The 13431-nt window shown below is 44.8% G+C and overlaps 1 protein-coding gene across 1 annotated transcript in view; it reads left to right on the forward strand.

Annotated features, from left to right (window-relative positions):
• Window positions 1–13182: 13182 nt before the first annotated feature.
• Window positions 13183–13431, forward strand: part of POMGNT1 (protein O-linked mannose N-acetylglucosaminyltransferase 1 (beta 1,2-)) — a 39739-nt gene continuing 39490 nt past the window's right edge. The window contains exon 1 of the mRNA XM_077333893.1: window positions 13183–13364. The gene's annotated coding sequence lies outside the window, so the exon portion shown is untranslated. The remainder of the gene's footprint in view (window positions 13365–13431) is intronic.

The raw sequence follows: 13431 nt of genomic DNA on the forward strand, positions 1-13431 counted from the left end.
CCGCTGCAGAGGCGCCCAGGGCGCCGCGCCAGCTACCGTAAAGCGCCTCGTACAAGCACCTCCCCTCCGCCTTACCTTCTTGCCCCGAGCCCAGGGCAGTCGGACAGAGCTCGGCCCGTGGAGGGGGCAGGTTGACGCGGCCCACGAGCCCTCCCGAGGACGGCGGCTTCTCCGCCGTCCTGTACGGCCAGTCCTCGATCTTGCCCGGCACGCTTCCGCCCGGAGCCCTGTCTGTGTGCACGGGACAGTGGATGTGGGTGCAGCCTGCATGCACCGGTTTGCTTCGCTCGACAATTGGAGGCCAAGACCTGGAGGAATGTGAGATTTGAATCACCCATTCAACCACATTACTCCGCACACGCATGCAGGAAAACCATGCATGTTCATTGTCAGGTGTTTGTCAACAGAGCTCTAGAGACAGACCCTCTCTTAACCTGGAAGCGGGCCCAGAGAAGCTTTGCTTCTCAGGAACCCGAAGCTGATTCGTAGTTCTTTGTTTTTGGTTTCCAGTTCTCCAGCCCAATAACAAATACTGATTTTGTTAAAAAAAAAAGTGTTTAGCAATTTATTCCTTGCTTTTCTCTCCATCAGGGACCCAAACCAACTTGTTCCCTCATCTTGTTCTTGTTCACCTTGCGTCCATTTTATCCTCACAGCAGCCATATAAGGCAGGCTAGGCTAAGAGAGAGATTCATGTGCCCAAGGTCACCCAGGACATTTCCATGGCCAAGCAGGTCCCCCAGGGCCTAATCTGACACTCTGACTGCTATATCACCAGGTCCAGCTGCCTCTGAAATAAGTTTTGAACCCCCACCCCCACACTATGAAGACTATGCCCTACAAAAGGACATACACTGGGATCCAGTCCAAAACCTCATGGGGGGGGGACACTAAAATGGAGTGTCCCTAGGAATCCAATGGGTCTGCACTGCTAAGAAATTACTTTTTCTGCACTTGTCAATTCGTGGGATTCCTGGGGTCACCCCTACTTGGAAGTGCATGGCATTCAACAACCAGGCTGGGACCAGGTTCAAGTGGGTACCCTCTTGTTTTTCAGTCTGAGAAACACATTTCCCAGGATCCAGGACCCAACATCTTTTCAGGATGCTGGGGAGTGAAGTGGGAACATTCTGTATTCAAAGCATGTGCTCTGTCAACCACAGTCTTTCCCTCAGCATTCCCCAAGGCCAAGATGTCTTCAGTCATTTAAGGGGCCCTTGAGTGCCCCATGATCTTCAGGGGAGTGGCCAGTGTTGTTGAGGAGTTCCTGTAACAGAACTCTCCCCATGGAATTCACTCCCAAGAGACATCTCTCTGGATGGCGCATTGCAGGCTTTCAGGGAGGCAGCTGAAACTTCAGTTCTGAAAGTACTTGGGGCTTGTGGGCAACTAAAGAAAATGTATCTCATACTAAACTTGTGGGCTGTTCCTTTGGCTCTAGCAGAATTTAGCAGTAATCTGGATCATATTAAATTGTTCGTGATCATGCACACGCTCACACACAAACACACAGTGCAACAACATCTTGCATGCTTCAGTATTATGAGCTGGGAGTAATCTCTTGGAAAAAGATGAGCTTTCCCCAAATGGTCACCAAATATATTGTGTGCTTGCGTTTGTGCACATGTGCAAGTGTGTGTAACATTTATAAACTTGCCTTTCTCTCATGCAGTGATGGCTTAAAGTGGATAACAGATTAAAAGCTATATAAAATACAGAAAGCCTAAAACATCTAGCTATTAAAATATCCAACAGAAACTTTAAAAATAACATCCGTAAAGGGATTCTGTACTGAGCTGAAGGAGACTTGTCCATTACAATTTAGGATGTGTCAAAAGGATAAAAGTTTGTTGCCATGTTTGAAATAATGAACTTCTGGTTGAATTTATTACAGAAACTGCTATTTTCTCATGCATACCATATGATTCCCAGGACCTCGTTCTCCAGGGACAGTGTGCTTCTCCTAAGCCACTGTGTTCAATTTGGAGGCACAGGAAGTTCCTATTTATGCTAGCAATAATCTCAGCCAATAGACTTTCATCCTAATAGGGGAAAACAAAGTCCAAGACCGAAGTGCAGCCTTGAACCAGCCATGCCAGAACTAGACATCTGGTGAGGTTTCTTTTCCAGCACTGGATGAAGGGTCACTAAACCAATCTGCAGAATGTGCCCAAGCATCACATCAAGGGAGCCTCAGGCCATTGGTTCTGCTTGGTGAAATGTGACAAAGAGTATTCAATCGTGCATTCTAGGGCTATGCATTCAAAAATAGAGTACCGAGATCTGATCTGGACCACATCTGTGCCAGCATGGCTGCCTGCGGAGAGACAAAGGGACAGGCACACGGCTTGCTTGCATTGTGTGGCAAACAGGTGCTGAGGCGGAGGTGGAAAGAGCTACTGGTCACTGTATCCTGCCCGCCGCTCAGGAGCACAAAGCAGTGGCATTTCAGCCACTGTGCACAAGGACATCTTTTCTTCTTTCTGTATCACAGGGATAGTGGGAGGAGAGAGACTGTAATGACTGCTGGCTAGACTCTGGCTCCCCCACCTCCTCCAGCACCTTCTTTGAGACAGAAGCAGGGTCTGGCTATGGTTACCCAGGGTCTGGTCACTTCCAGAATAGACTGCCACAATGCACTCTGTGTGGAGCTGCCTTGGAAGATTGCTTGAAAGCGTTATCCAAACCATGGTAGAGCGACTGCTAGATGCCTGCAAGGACTTATCTCCTCTCACATGAACCTGCCTGTGATGGAAACTGGCAGCTGAGGCTCTGCAGACATGAGATGGGTGAGACAGGGGCTTTTCGGCTGTCATTCTAGATTTTGGAACTCCCTCTGCACTTGACCTGGTATCAGGTCTGTTCCCTTTTGAGCACTAGGAGAAAAGACATTTAAATTGCTTCTCCCCCCACTCCCCCAACTTTGTTATGCTTTCTGAATATATCCGGGGGGGGGGCAGGGTTCAACAAAATGCTGTTTGTCCTCTAGTCTACATGGTTTAGAGAGGGTGAATCAATGTGTAAAAATTGAAGTCACAGAGAATGCAAGCTTTGATTCCCCTTGCCGGCAAACCCTGCTTTTGTTTTTTCAAAAAAAATAATGTTGATCCCATCACCCACTTGAAAACTCTGGAAAAGTGGGTGGGGCCACACACACACATCGGTGTTGCCACTCTGTGCCCACTCTGCAAAGGAGACTTTCATCTAGCAGCAGTGAGCCCATCCCTTGCCACGGGTGCATCAGCTGTAACAGTCACATTTTGAGCATCATCCTTCTGTCTGCCTTTGTCCACTCCTCTTTACCACAATGAGTGTATGAAGCCAAAGCAAAGTATGTACACGTGGCATGAACAAAAGGCCTTTCTGGCCTCACAAGCAAGGATCCAAGGCCAGGCCTTCTTGAGCATCCGGTGCAGCTTCCAGGCAAGTTTGAGTCCAAGCTCCTCTCTCTAGAAATTAGCTCCGGTGGCCAGCGGTGTTTATAGAGTGACATTTACTAATCTGATTTCAAAAGAAAGTAACCACCATAAGAGGCTGTATTCACTATAAAGCATGAACAAATACACAAAGGAAGAGGAAAAGATCCAAAATGATGCAAAAGAATTTTTTTTTGAGGGGGGGGGGAGAGAATTCAGACCTATTTTAGACAAACACAATTTGTCAAGGAAATAGCTCTCCAAAGAACCATGACCAGGCCAAGGATTTTAGTGCAAATTATTATATCTTTTCCTCCTCCCATCCATTCAATAATATTGTGGGATGCCATAGTTCGAACTGCAGCCTGACTTGCCCTGGATGAGCCACAACCAGCCAGGGGAAGGCAGCACCTGATCCCATGGGAAGGCCCGTCTATCCATCAGCCATCAGAGCTCCTCCTCGTCAGGCACCCTGGGTGGTAGCCTAGATGCCCCTTCTGGCTCTGCAACAAACCCACATGTGTTTCTCTACACATGTGGCTTCTAGTAAGTAAGTGCCCCCAAATCCATGAAAGCCCATATGCCTCTGAGCAGCCTACATGATGGCAACAGTTTTATACTTTTAAACCTGGGCCTACCTCTAACACATTTGAACTACAAAAGGAAGTGGTGAGCTGGCCACAATCCCCCACCCCACCCCATGTGCAAATCAAGCCCTCTCGGCTGCAAGTAAGTCCAGCAGAGAGATAATTGGCATGGAGAGGAAGATTCAGCACCCTGACCCAACCCCCATTTTGTGCTTTCAACTGCATCCTCCACTACAGCTTTACTTATGCTTGGCACCACCCGATGTTTACACACAAAGGACTGCCGTGATTCTTCAAGAGACTAATGCCACTGCCAGTCCTCATGCCGAAGAAGGCTGCTTGCTTGAAATATACTTGAATTCCGCCCCCATAAACATTGTTTTATAGAGGAAGAGTCTCTTTTGTAATTGTTCCATAGGATAAATTCCTACAGCCCCAAAGTAGATACAAAGTAGAAAAAAACAATTGTGGGTTTTTTTTTTTAAGACAGCAAATGGAGAGCAGGAGAGACAGAGAACTGAAGGGGAAAACATGGCCATTGCTGTAAGTAATGATAGGAAAGAGGGATTTGCCAGTGTGTGGAAGCAGCCAAAAAGAGAACAGAAAATTCAGTTGACCAGAACAGAGATATGGGCTCCTTTGCACTGCAGAGTGCACGCATGAAACAAGATCTCATCAGAAGATTAAAATGATCTATTCATAGTGGGTATGGACCACTTCCACCAGACGATGGGTTGGCTAAGGAGGGGGAATCTTGAGTGTGTGTGCATGTGTGCTATGTTGTGAATTGAGCAAACCATACCTAGTTCCTATTCACCCCTAAACTGTTCCACTGGGGCTACCCTCTAGCACTAGTGTCACTCTTTTGGGGCAGCAACAGTGTTGCCCTTCTGGATCACCTGGTGATGTTGCTTTACAAAGCTAACAAGCAGCCCCCAGCAGCGGGGGGGGGGAGGAGCACCAAAATCTGAAAGATGCAAAAAACAAAACCCTAAGCCAAAAAATGTAGTCACTACTTAATATGTAATTCCTGGAGTGTTACCTTTGTCTTCGTTAGAGGAGGGGATATTAGGTAAGCACAGGATACCCCCTCTTGATGAGACCTATGTAGAGCCTTTGCTGACAAGTTAGATAATACGTGGAGAAAAGGAGAAAGAGGCACTTCTCTTCCTTGATACTGCACATCTGTATAATGCATGAAGGTATCAGCTTTCCCACACTGGATCAATTTCTGCACATTGCAAGCTGTGGGCTAATGCTCTGAGCAACAAGCTGGCACATGTCAGGCACTGCAGTGTGACCATATGGTTGCCATGTCCCACTGAGGTAATTCCTGTCAGAGTTTTTCCAAGCTCTTCCTTCCAGAGGCAACCCCTCACAGGGCCATGGGTCCCCTTCCTCCCCTTCTATCACTTCTAATGGTCTTTGGAAGAAAAGCCACTATGTCGATATATATGCATTTAGGACTTTTCTGTACATCATAAGTTTAGCATAATCCTTACCTGGTGAAGACACTATATTCCAGCTGCTCCGCGTGACACTGCCAGCCTCCTGCGTCTGGCTGGCAAACTCTTTGCTATATCTGCCATTTTAAAGCATGAGTTGGTGAATCCCAAAAAGTGGATTCGCCAACCTAAAAAGCACTATCCCCTGGTGGACAACCAGCAGTCCACCAGCACAAGAAATGTATGGAGGCAAAGAAGTGCTACCTCCACCTCCAATGTCCCACCCTTGCACCCGCCTCCCTCTCCCTTCTTCCGGGGGACAGGTAGTGCCTTTTAAAAATGGAGAACAGCCTGGAACAACTAATAGGTGGACACACGCCTCGCCTGAGATTGTCTGTGCCTCTATGAATATGCGGCATTTAAACAAATAAGTATATATTTTTTAAAAATTTAAATATTGGTGATCGCCAGAAGTTCACATGTCCATCAGCCATGCTGGGAGGGGATTTGGTTGGCCAAAGTTATTGACAGTGGTAGGCAGGGGAAAACACAGCAAGCCTAAAGCACACTGCTCTCTCTCCTCACGTTTCTGGCAGCGAGCGAGGAGCGCAACATGAACAAAATGTAGCTGTTAACATTCAAGACAGCTCGAGAGGTGTGGAGTGCCAGTGAGTCACTATAATGTCTCGCTCTTTGCCAGAGAGCAGGCTTCGCGCAATAATGCCCAATGTGCGGAAAAGCCCTTACTGTTTCCAGTGATTACTACAGAAAGAGAGAGTTTCTTTGTGTGTGAGCCAACCAAATACTTTTACAATCTAATAGGTGGTCATCAACTGCAAATATCTATAACATTAAATGTGATCAGACATCTTTACCTTATTTACGCATTGGGAACTTCACTGCCCCAGCTCCCGTGCAGGAGCACAAATCAGGGACGGAAGAGGCACACGAGGCTAAATGCTGCCCCGTGTGGGTGCAGGAAGAGGAGGGACAACCTGCCACGACTAAAACTCCAGCCTGCAGCCTGGCATGAAACCTCCAGTGCATAATTGGTGATTGTCTGCTAACCTAGACAGTGTCTTCCAGTGGGGCTGCCAACCTCTAGTTGTGATCTGGAGTTTTCTCAGAATTATCACTTCTTCACAAGCTACAAAGTTTTCCTTGGGAAAACAGTTGCTTTGAAGTGTGGATTCTAGGGCCTCACATGTTGAACTCCCTCCAGTCCCCAAACATTACCCTCCCCAAGTTCTGCCTCTAAATCTCCTGGAATTTCCTTACCAGAATTGGCAACCCTATCCTTTACAGTCTGAGACACCCTTCTTTACTGCATTGCATTACTGCAATGAAGCCTGAGGTTATGTTACTAATCAAGGAACAAAGCTAGCCACTACAGTTCAGGTTGTGGAGGAGAAGAGAGGAGAAATTGTGCATTTGGCTGAGATTAAGTGTGCATTTGGTTGCTTGATAACATTTCTGAATGACTTTTCTCCAGCTGAAAAACAGATGCTCAGAGAAATATAAAGTGTATTCCATAGTTTAATCACAAACATACTAAAGTGATAGAATGGCATCTTTAAAAACTAAGCTGCTACAAAGGTGTGGAATCCAGTATCTTGTTCATAATACATAATTCAGCTTAGAACAGCAAAAGCTTCAGAACATTTTAAAAGTTATTTGTCAGAAAAGGGTACTCTCAAGGAGGAAGCTAACTGAATCTTAAGACAACAGTTCCAAGAAGATAGTGCCACCACTGAGAAAACCCTGCTGCATGCTCTCATAGATCCCTTGATACAGAAAGTTGAAACAGCTTTATTTATTTATCTTATTGTAGAGGAAGGCATTTGGAAGGGGGCTCTCCCATAGGAATGCAGGGCCCAGACATTTAGGGCCTTAACTGTGAGAAGCAGGACCTTGAATTTGGCCCTTAAGGCAAGTAAAAACCAGCGCTGATGGGCTAACTCTAGATGAGCCATTACTTTATGCCCCTGTTGGAGTTTCTAAGGGGGCATGAGAAGTCTGCTACTGTCACATGATAGTGGGGTTTTGGGGGAGGTGAAGGACCTCTACAGAGCACAGTACCATCGATTCCACACTCCAGAGGAGTCATTTCCCCCGGGGGAACTGATCTTGGTCTTCCAGAGATGACTTTTAATAGCTGGAGTTCTCCAGGTAGCACCTGGAGGTGCGCTCAATATTAATAGCAGACATATAAATATAGAAACATGGAGAACAAAATACAAATGATATAAAAGGATGCAAGTCAAAACTAGAGTTTAGGCCACCGGATGATAGAGATTGTGATCTATATATGTAAAAATCCTATTGTTGAAGTAAATCTTAGACAGATTTGTCTTATCATATTTATGAGCTACAACTTTCTTCAAGACCAGAAATTGGAGGTCTTCAGAGGAGTGTTGATTCTCAAGAAAATTCTAAATCAAGGGTGAATCTAATATTTTGTTTTTGATGCAAGATCTATGTTTCAGAATTCTAGTTTGAATATGTCTGGAGGGTAGCAGCTCTAGTTGTGGCTTCTCTGGTCTCTTTGCCTCCTGACACCCCTAAGAGTACAATGAGGCATAAGAGCAGGAAGTGGGGCTTAGGAGCTGGTTTATGAAGGATGTGAGGCAGCCAAGCTCTGCACTAGAAGGGGCTGTGGGTGGTGGACTCCAGCTCTGAAGGTTCATTCATATCAGTCAGTCCCATGCAAGGTGCAAGATGGTAGACCATGGAGAAAGGGCCTGTCCCCTCTCTTGGTTTGCTGAGCTGGTTTTCTATTTGCAGGAAGTTTCCACCTGCAGCCCATTCTGCTGCTTCAGATCTCAATCACCTGGTTGCCGCCACATTCTTCTAGGGCTGCCACCCTCCAGGTGGTAGCTGGAGATCTCCTGCTTTTACCACTGATCCCAGGCAACAGAGAGTGGTTTATCTGGGAACATGGCCACTTTAAAAGTTTCATTCTGTGGCACTATGCCCCAAACCCTGCCCTCAAATCCCCAGGTGTTTCTCAACCTGGATCTGGCAACACTACTCCTCTACCTGTGTGGATCAAGCCTGAGTTTCTCATCTGAATTCAGCCAACTATTTAGCTGTATGCTTTGCATTCACTTTAACATACCCAAACAATATTGTTCTCCTGTGTTTCACAACATGCCACTAAGGCCCGTGCAGCTCCTGCCCTTTTATGAGTATGTTTGCACAACATGGGTACCTTCTTAGTGCAAATACTGTAATGCATGCTGTCTCATTGAGATTCTTGTGTGGTAGACTGGAGAGCATGGGCTACAGAAAAGCAGGCAGAGACAGAGAAGCTGGTACCCACCATCAGCAAAAAAAATAAAATGGAGATGTGCACCCTGGAGGGTCCTCCTCTTGTCATCACTATTTGGTAGAATGGAACTGGCATATCCAGAAGTGGCTGTTGTCAAGGCAGGACGATGAGCTGGATTTCTCCAGTGCTCATATAAACAAGCCCAAGCCATTTATATTCATTTATCTTATTTACATTATCTATACTCCACCTTTCTCTCTTGGACTGGGGGCAAAGGGGGACAAGAATTGGAGGGAAACCCTTTTTTGTGCACAGACAGCCTCCCAATCTTAAGCAATTCCTCACCTAGAATCTAATTTGAACATGGGCACTGGTACCAGTTTGCAACCTAGATGCCAACTTTGCTGCCAGACAATCACTGGACCTAACAGCAGCAAATATACCATCTCAGGCACATTCACTTGCTCATCTTTGTCATCAAATGCCAACAATGCCTTTCAGTTTGCCACATAGGCCAAACAGGTCAAACCCTATGCCAAAGGATACATGGATACAAATCTGACATCACCTGTAGGGGAACATTTCAACCTCCCAGGGCACTCAGTGGGGGACCCCAAAGTAGCTGTTTTATTGCAAAGGAATTTCAGAAACAGACTGGAGTGGGAGATTGCTGAATAACAACTTATTATAACACTCAGGACAATGGAACTCCCAAAATATCAGGTTCTTATCTCCTTACACGTGCTATGTCAATGAGTCCTTGTTTGTACCCAGAAGGAAACTTTGTTGGTCTTAAATATGCCTCTGGACTCAAACTTAGTTCTCACATCTGATTGTTAACTCTTTTATTATCTGTATGTGTATTTGCTGGTGTTCACAGGGCTTGCCAACTGCTGCAATCTACTTTTAGCTATATTTATTGCTCAGATACTTTTGCATCGTGACTCTAATTGGCCCTTCCTGGCAAGTAATCCCCCCCCCTTACATACCCCTATATGTAATGGTTGAAGAAGTCTTGTTTCAATGTATCCGAAGTATGCATCCACATGAAAGATTATACCCAGATTTAAACTCTGTTTAAATCTTAAAGGTGCTGCTGGGCTCAAACACTTTTCCTACCACCACCCATTGGTAGAGATGAATGTATAACCATTACATTACATATTTTATTTATTATTAGATTTTTTAATCCCACCACTCTTCAAGGATTTTCCCTTTCACCATCCCAATTTAGGTTGTATTTTTCTCCAGTGCTCTGGAGGCAAAAGAATGTAAAAATTCAAAAAGAAAAAAAAATTGAGCATATTTATAGATTCTGCTCAACAAACTCATCTGTTATTTACCCCTCCCTTTACTAACTGAAGGATAGTGTTTCTCAAACAAGCCCTTCTTTATCTGTCTATGTGCTATTCTGCTGCCACCTACTGGTGGATGCTCTTTTAGACTTGTCCCCTGCCCTCCCTTGCCACCTACCTGCTGTGTACTATGGAAGCTTGTTGCTCCATGTTTTGATTAGTCAAATTGCAGGTGGAGATTTGGGGTGGGTGGGTTATATATTCTTAAACACACAATTTTGTTGCACCACTTTAAAAAGATTAAGATGGGAGAGATATAGTGACAAGTTTCTTTTATCAGATGTGAAGGGAGAAAGTTACAAAGAGCAGGGCTAAAGAGCTGTAAGATGCAAGAAATACAGGGTGAGACCTAGGCTGAATCTGCACAGAGCTTTTATTCTAATCCCAGATCTATTCAATCCCTGCCATCTACACTGAATGTGATTTCCATTTTGATTTTGGGAGATTTAAATTTTTCATCTGCAACAAGCATGATTGATCCGGAGTGACCCTACCTTTCCCCCACAATATCCTGGAGTGAATATAGCCCTAGATATTTGAAATATCGGCATGAGTAAAGGTGCAGCTCTCTGCTTTTCCTGAACTAACTTTCTGCCTCAAGCCTCCAATGTTGTAGAAAAGCTCTAATTGGCCAGGGCGTCAGTTCAAAGGCTTCCTCCTTCCCAGGCAGAAGCTCTAGAAGCCCTAACCTCTCTTGGCAGAGATCTTTCTCTTGGGCGTATTCCCCCTCCGCTGCTGTCTCCAATCCTCTCCCCCCACCTTCAAGAAAAGAAAGAGGCTCCTGCTGCGCTTGGCTCCCCCCCTTCTGAGCTTCCCTAATCAAGTGCAGAACACTTTCTGTTTCAATGGGGAGGGGGGATAGAGGAAGACCCAAATTCAAATCAATCTGAATTCAGCAGGATCCACAACGGAATAAGCAAAGTAAGTGCAGATTCAGCCCTGGTTATATAAAATTCAAGAGTAATCATGAGACACACAGAGACCATTCACAATAGCAATAATTGGTGCCATTCCCTAGTTTTGTTCAGCTGATTAATGCCTGTAAGTATGACAAAGGAATGCCAGACCATTAAGTTCTTGAGAAATTCTGTTAGACTTCTTGATGATTTCTAATCCAGCCATTCCATGCTGGAGTCTTCTTTAGAAGGGATTTATTAATCTGTTTATGTATACATGCATGTCTATGTAAGCCAGCAAAACCCTGGCTACATAAATCCCCCTCCTAAATTACGTTTTCCCAACGGGGGGGGGGGGTAGGCAAATCAATTTAAAAAAAACACCCTTGTGGCTTAGGAAACAAATGTGACATTGCTTCAACAAGGAAAAAAATCAATATGTTATGGTTTCCATGGTAACAAACATGTCAACTCAACACCTTCACAACTCAGAGTAAAACTGAAGCATAATGGCAAGGAACATAGCAACATTTGTAGAGACAGGATGATCAGTGCCCTTTAAGAAGGGCACTCAGAACAAAAGCAACTCCCAGCAAACACAAGGGAAAGAGGCGGTGGGATGGATTCCTGAATGCTACAAGACCCAAAGCCTCCTGAAGTCTCCTTGAAGGATCTAATTGGCCGCCATTGAGGAGATTGCTCCCTGATGCTCTCTCTGCCCTCACCTCAAATGAGCTCCCTGGTTCCATTGCCTGTGCAGGCTCATGCAGAATGGGGCTATATTTATTTCTGGGGAAAAGTATTCAAATGCATGGTGCTTGTTTCTAAGATCACACAGGACTCTTGAGCCAATGTTTGTGGTTCGGCGGGATTAGACTCAAGAGCAGATTACAGAAAATCTGTCTGAATCATCAGAAAAGTCTACAGGTTGTTTTAGTGCAGCAATATAAAACATATATGTGCCAAATTGGAAACTATCTAAAAAACAATTTAAGAATTAATAAAATTTAGAATTTTAAAATGATTTTTAAAAGATTTAACATTCAAAATATCCCTGGATGATCTGAAACCTGTATGAAATAGGAATACTAATTTAACCTTAAAAGTGCTGTGTGTCTTAATGGCAGCAGCACAAAATTTAGTTATGTAAACAGTTGTTTGGCTTCCGCTATCATTTAGCAGCTACTTTATCTTTTCCCTTGATGGAAGGTCTGTATATCTACCTAGAATAGGTTGTAGTAGCTTGCTTTGTAGTTTTGTGAAGCTTCACATTCCTGGGAGAAGCACTGTGAAACTGAAGCCTCTGGTTGGTCCAGGGTTTGTTTTGCCCACTCCTGAACTCATGAGCAACAACTACCCAGCACCTCTTTGGCAACCTCTGCTCAGGTTGGAATGCAGCCACAACTGTAGAATCCTTCCTCCCCTTCTGGAGGCATTTTGGCTTGAAAAAGGTTAATCTGTGCACAATATTTCTGAGTTTTGATCTCCATTGTTCTGGAGTGTCTTGAATGTATCCCAGTGTTTTTTCGGGGTACTATGATTTGTTTAATGCTCATTCCGGCCAGTTCTGGGATGTTTGGAGGTATTTCAGCCCTAAACAGATTAATGTCTATAATATTTCTGCGTTTGGAGTTCCAAAACATTATTCTGGCATGCCTTAAATATGTCCCACTGCTCTTTGAGGTACTATTATTTATTTAATGCCCATTCCAACCTGTTCTGGGTTGTTCCAGTGACATTTTGCCCTGGAACGGGTTAATAAAGGTGCAGGAGCTCCACTTTTTCATTTCTAAAATATTGTCCTTGTGTGTCTGTAATGCATTCCCATGTTTGTGGTACTCTTGTTTAATGCCTGCTCTGGGGTGTTCCAGAGTCATTTTTGCCCTAAACAGGTTAATAAAGGGGTGAAAGTTCCACTTTTCCATTTCTAAACCATTGTTCCCCAATGTCTGTAATGCATCCCATCATTTTTTTATGGTACTCTTTGTTGTGTAGGTAGATCTGCTGCAGACCGAGCTTCAGGTCTGAGGTGGGATCCAACCAGATGTGGAACCAGCCAGTGCACTATGAGGTTCCCTTTTGAGGGAACCAATCCTTTTCATCCAGTCAAGCTCCACTGAGCCAATCAGGCTCAGCCGCAGGAGATTCTTTTGTCTTAAGTTTGTATATAAGTGGGGGCTTGGTCAGTGGTTCTTAGTCCTGTTGCTTCCTTCAACATGTGCTCAACTGCTGAGATCACCAATAAGAAGCTGTTCGTTTGCCAATTAGCCTGGTGTTCTTTCTAGGAACCCACATATTTTACATTCTTGTGTGTTCAATGCCTATTCTGGGCCGTTCCAGCTTTTACCCTGTCCCTTAAAGCTCGTCTTTCTTATTATTCTCCAAAATAGAAAGGTAGGCTGCTGTCTTTAGCATGTATTTTTTTTTCCTGTCTGGAGCTAGGAAGCCCGGGGCTTTGGTT

The sequence above is a fragment of the Paroedura picta genome, chromosome 4, assembly GCF_049243985.1.
Source record: "Paroedura picta isolate Pp20150507F chromosome 4, Ppicta_v3.0, whole genome shotgun sequence".
Lineage (NCBI taxonomy): Eukaryota > Metazoa > Chordata > Lepidosauria > Squamata > Gekkonidae > Paroedura > Paroedura picta.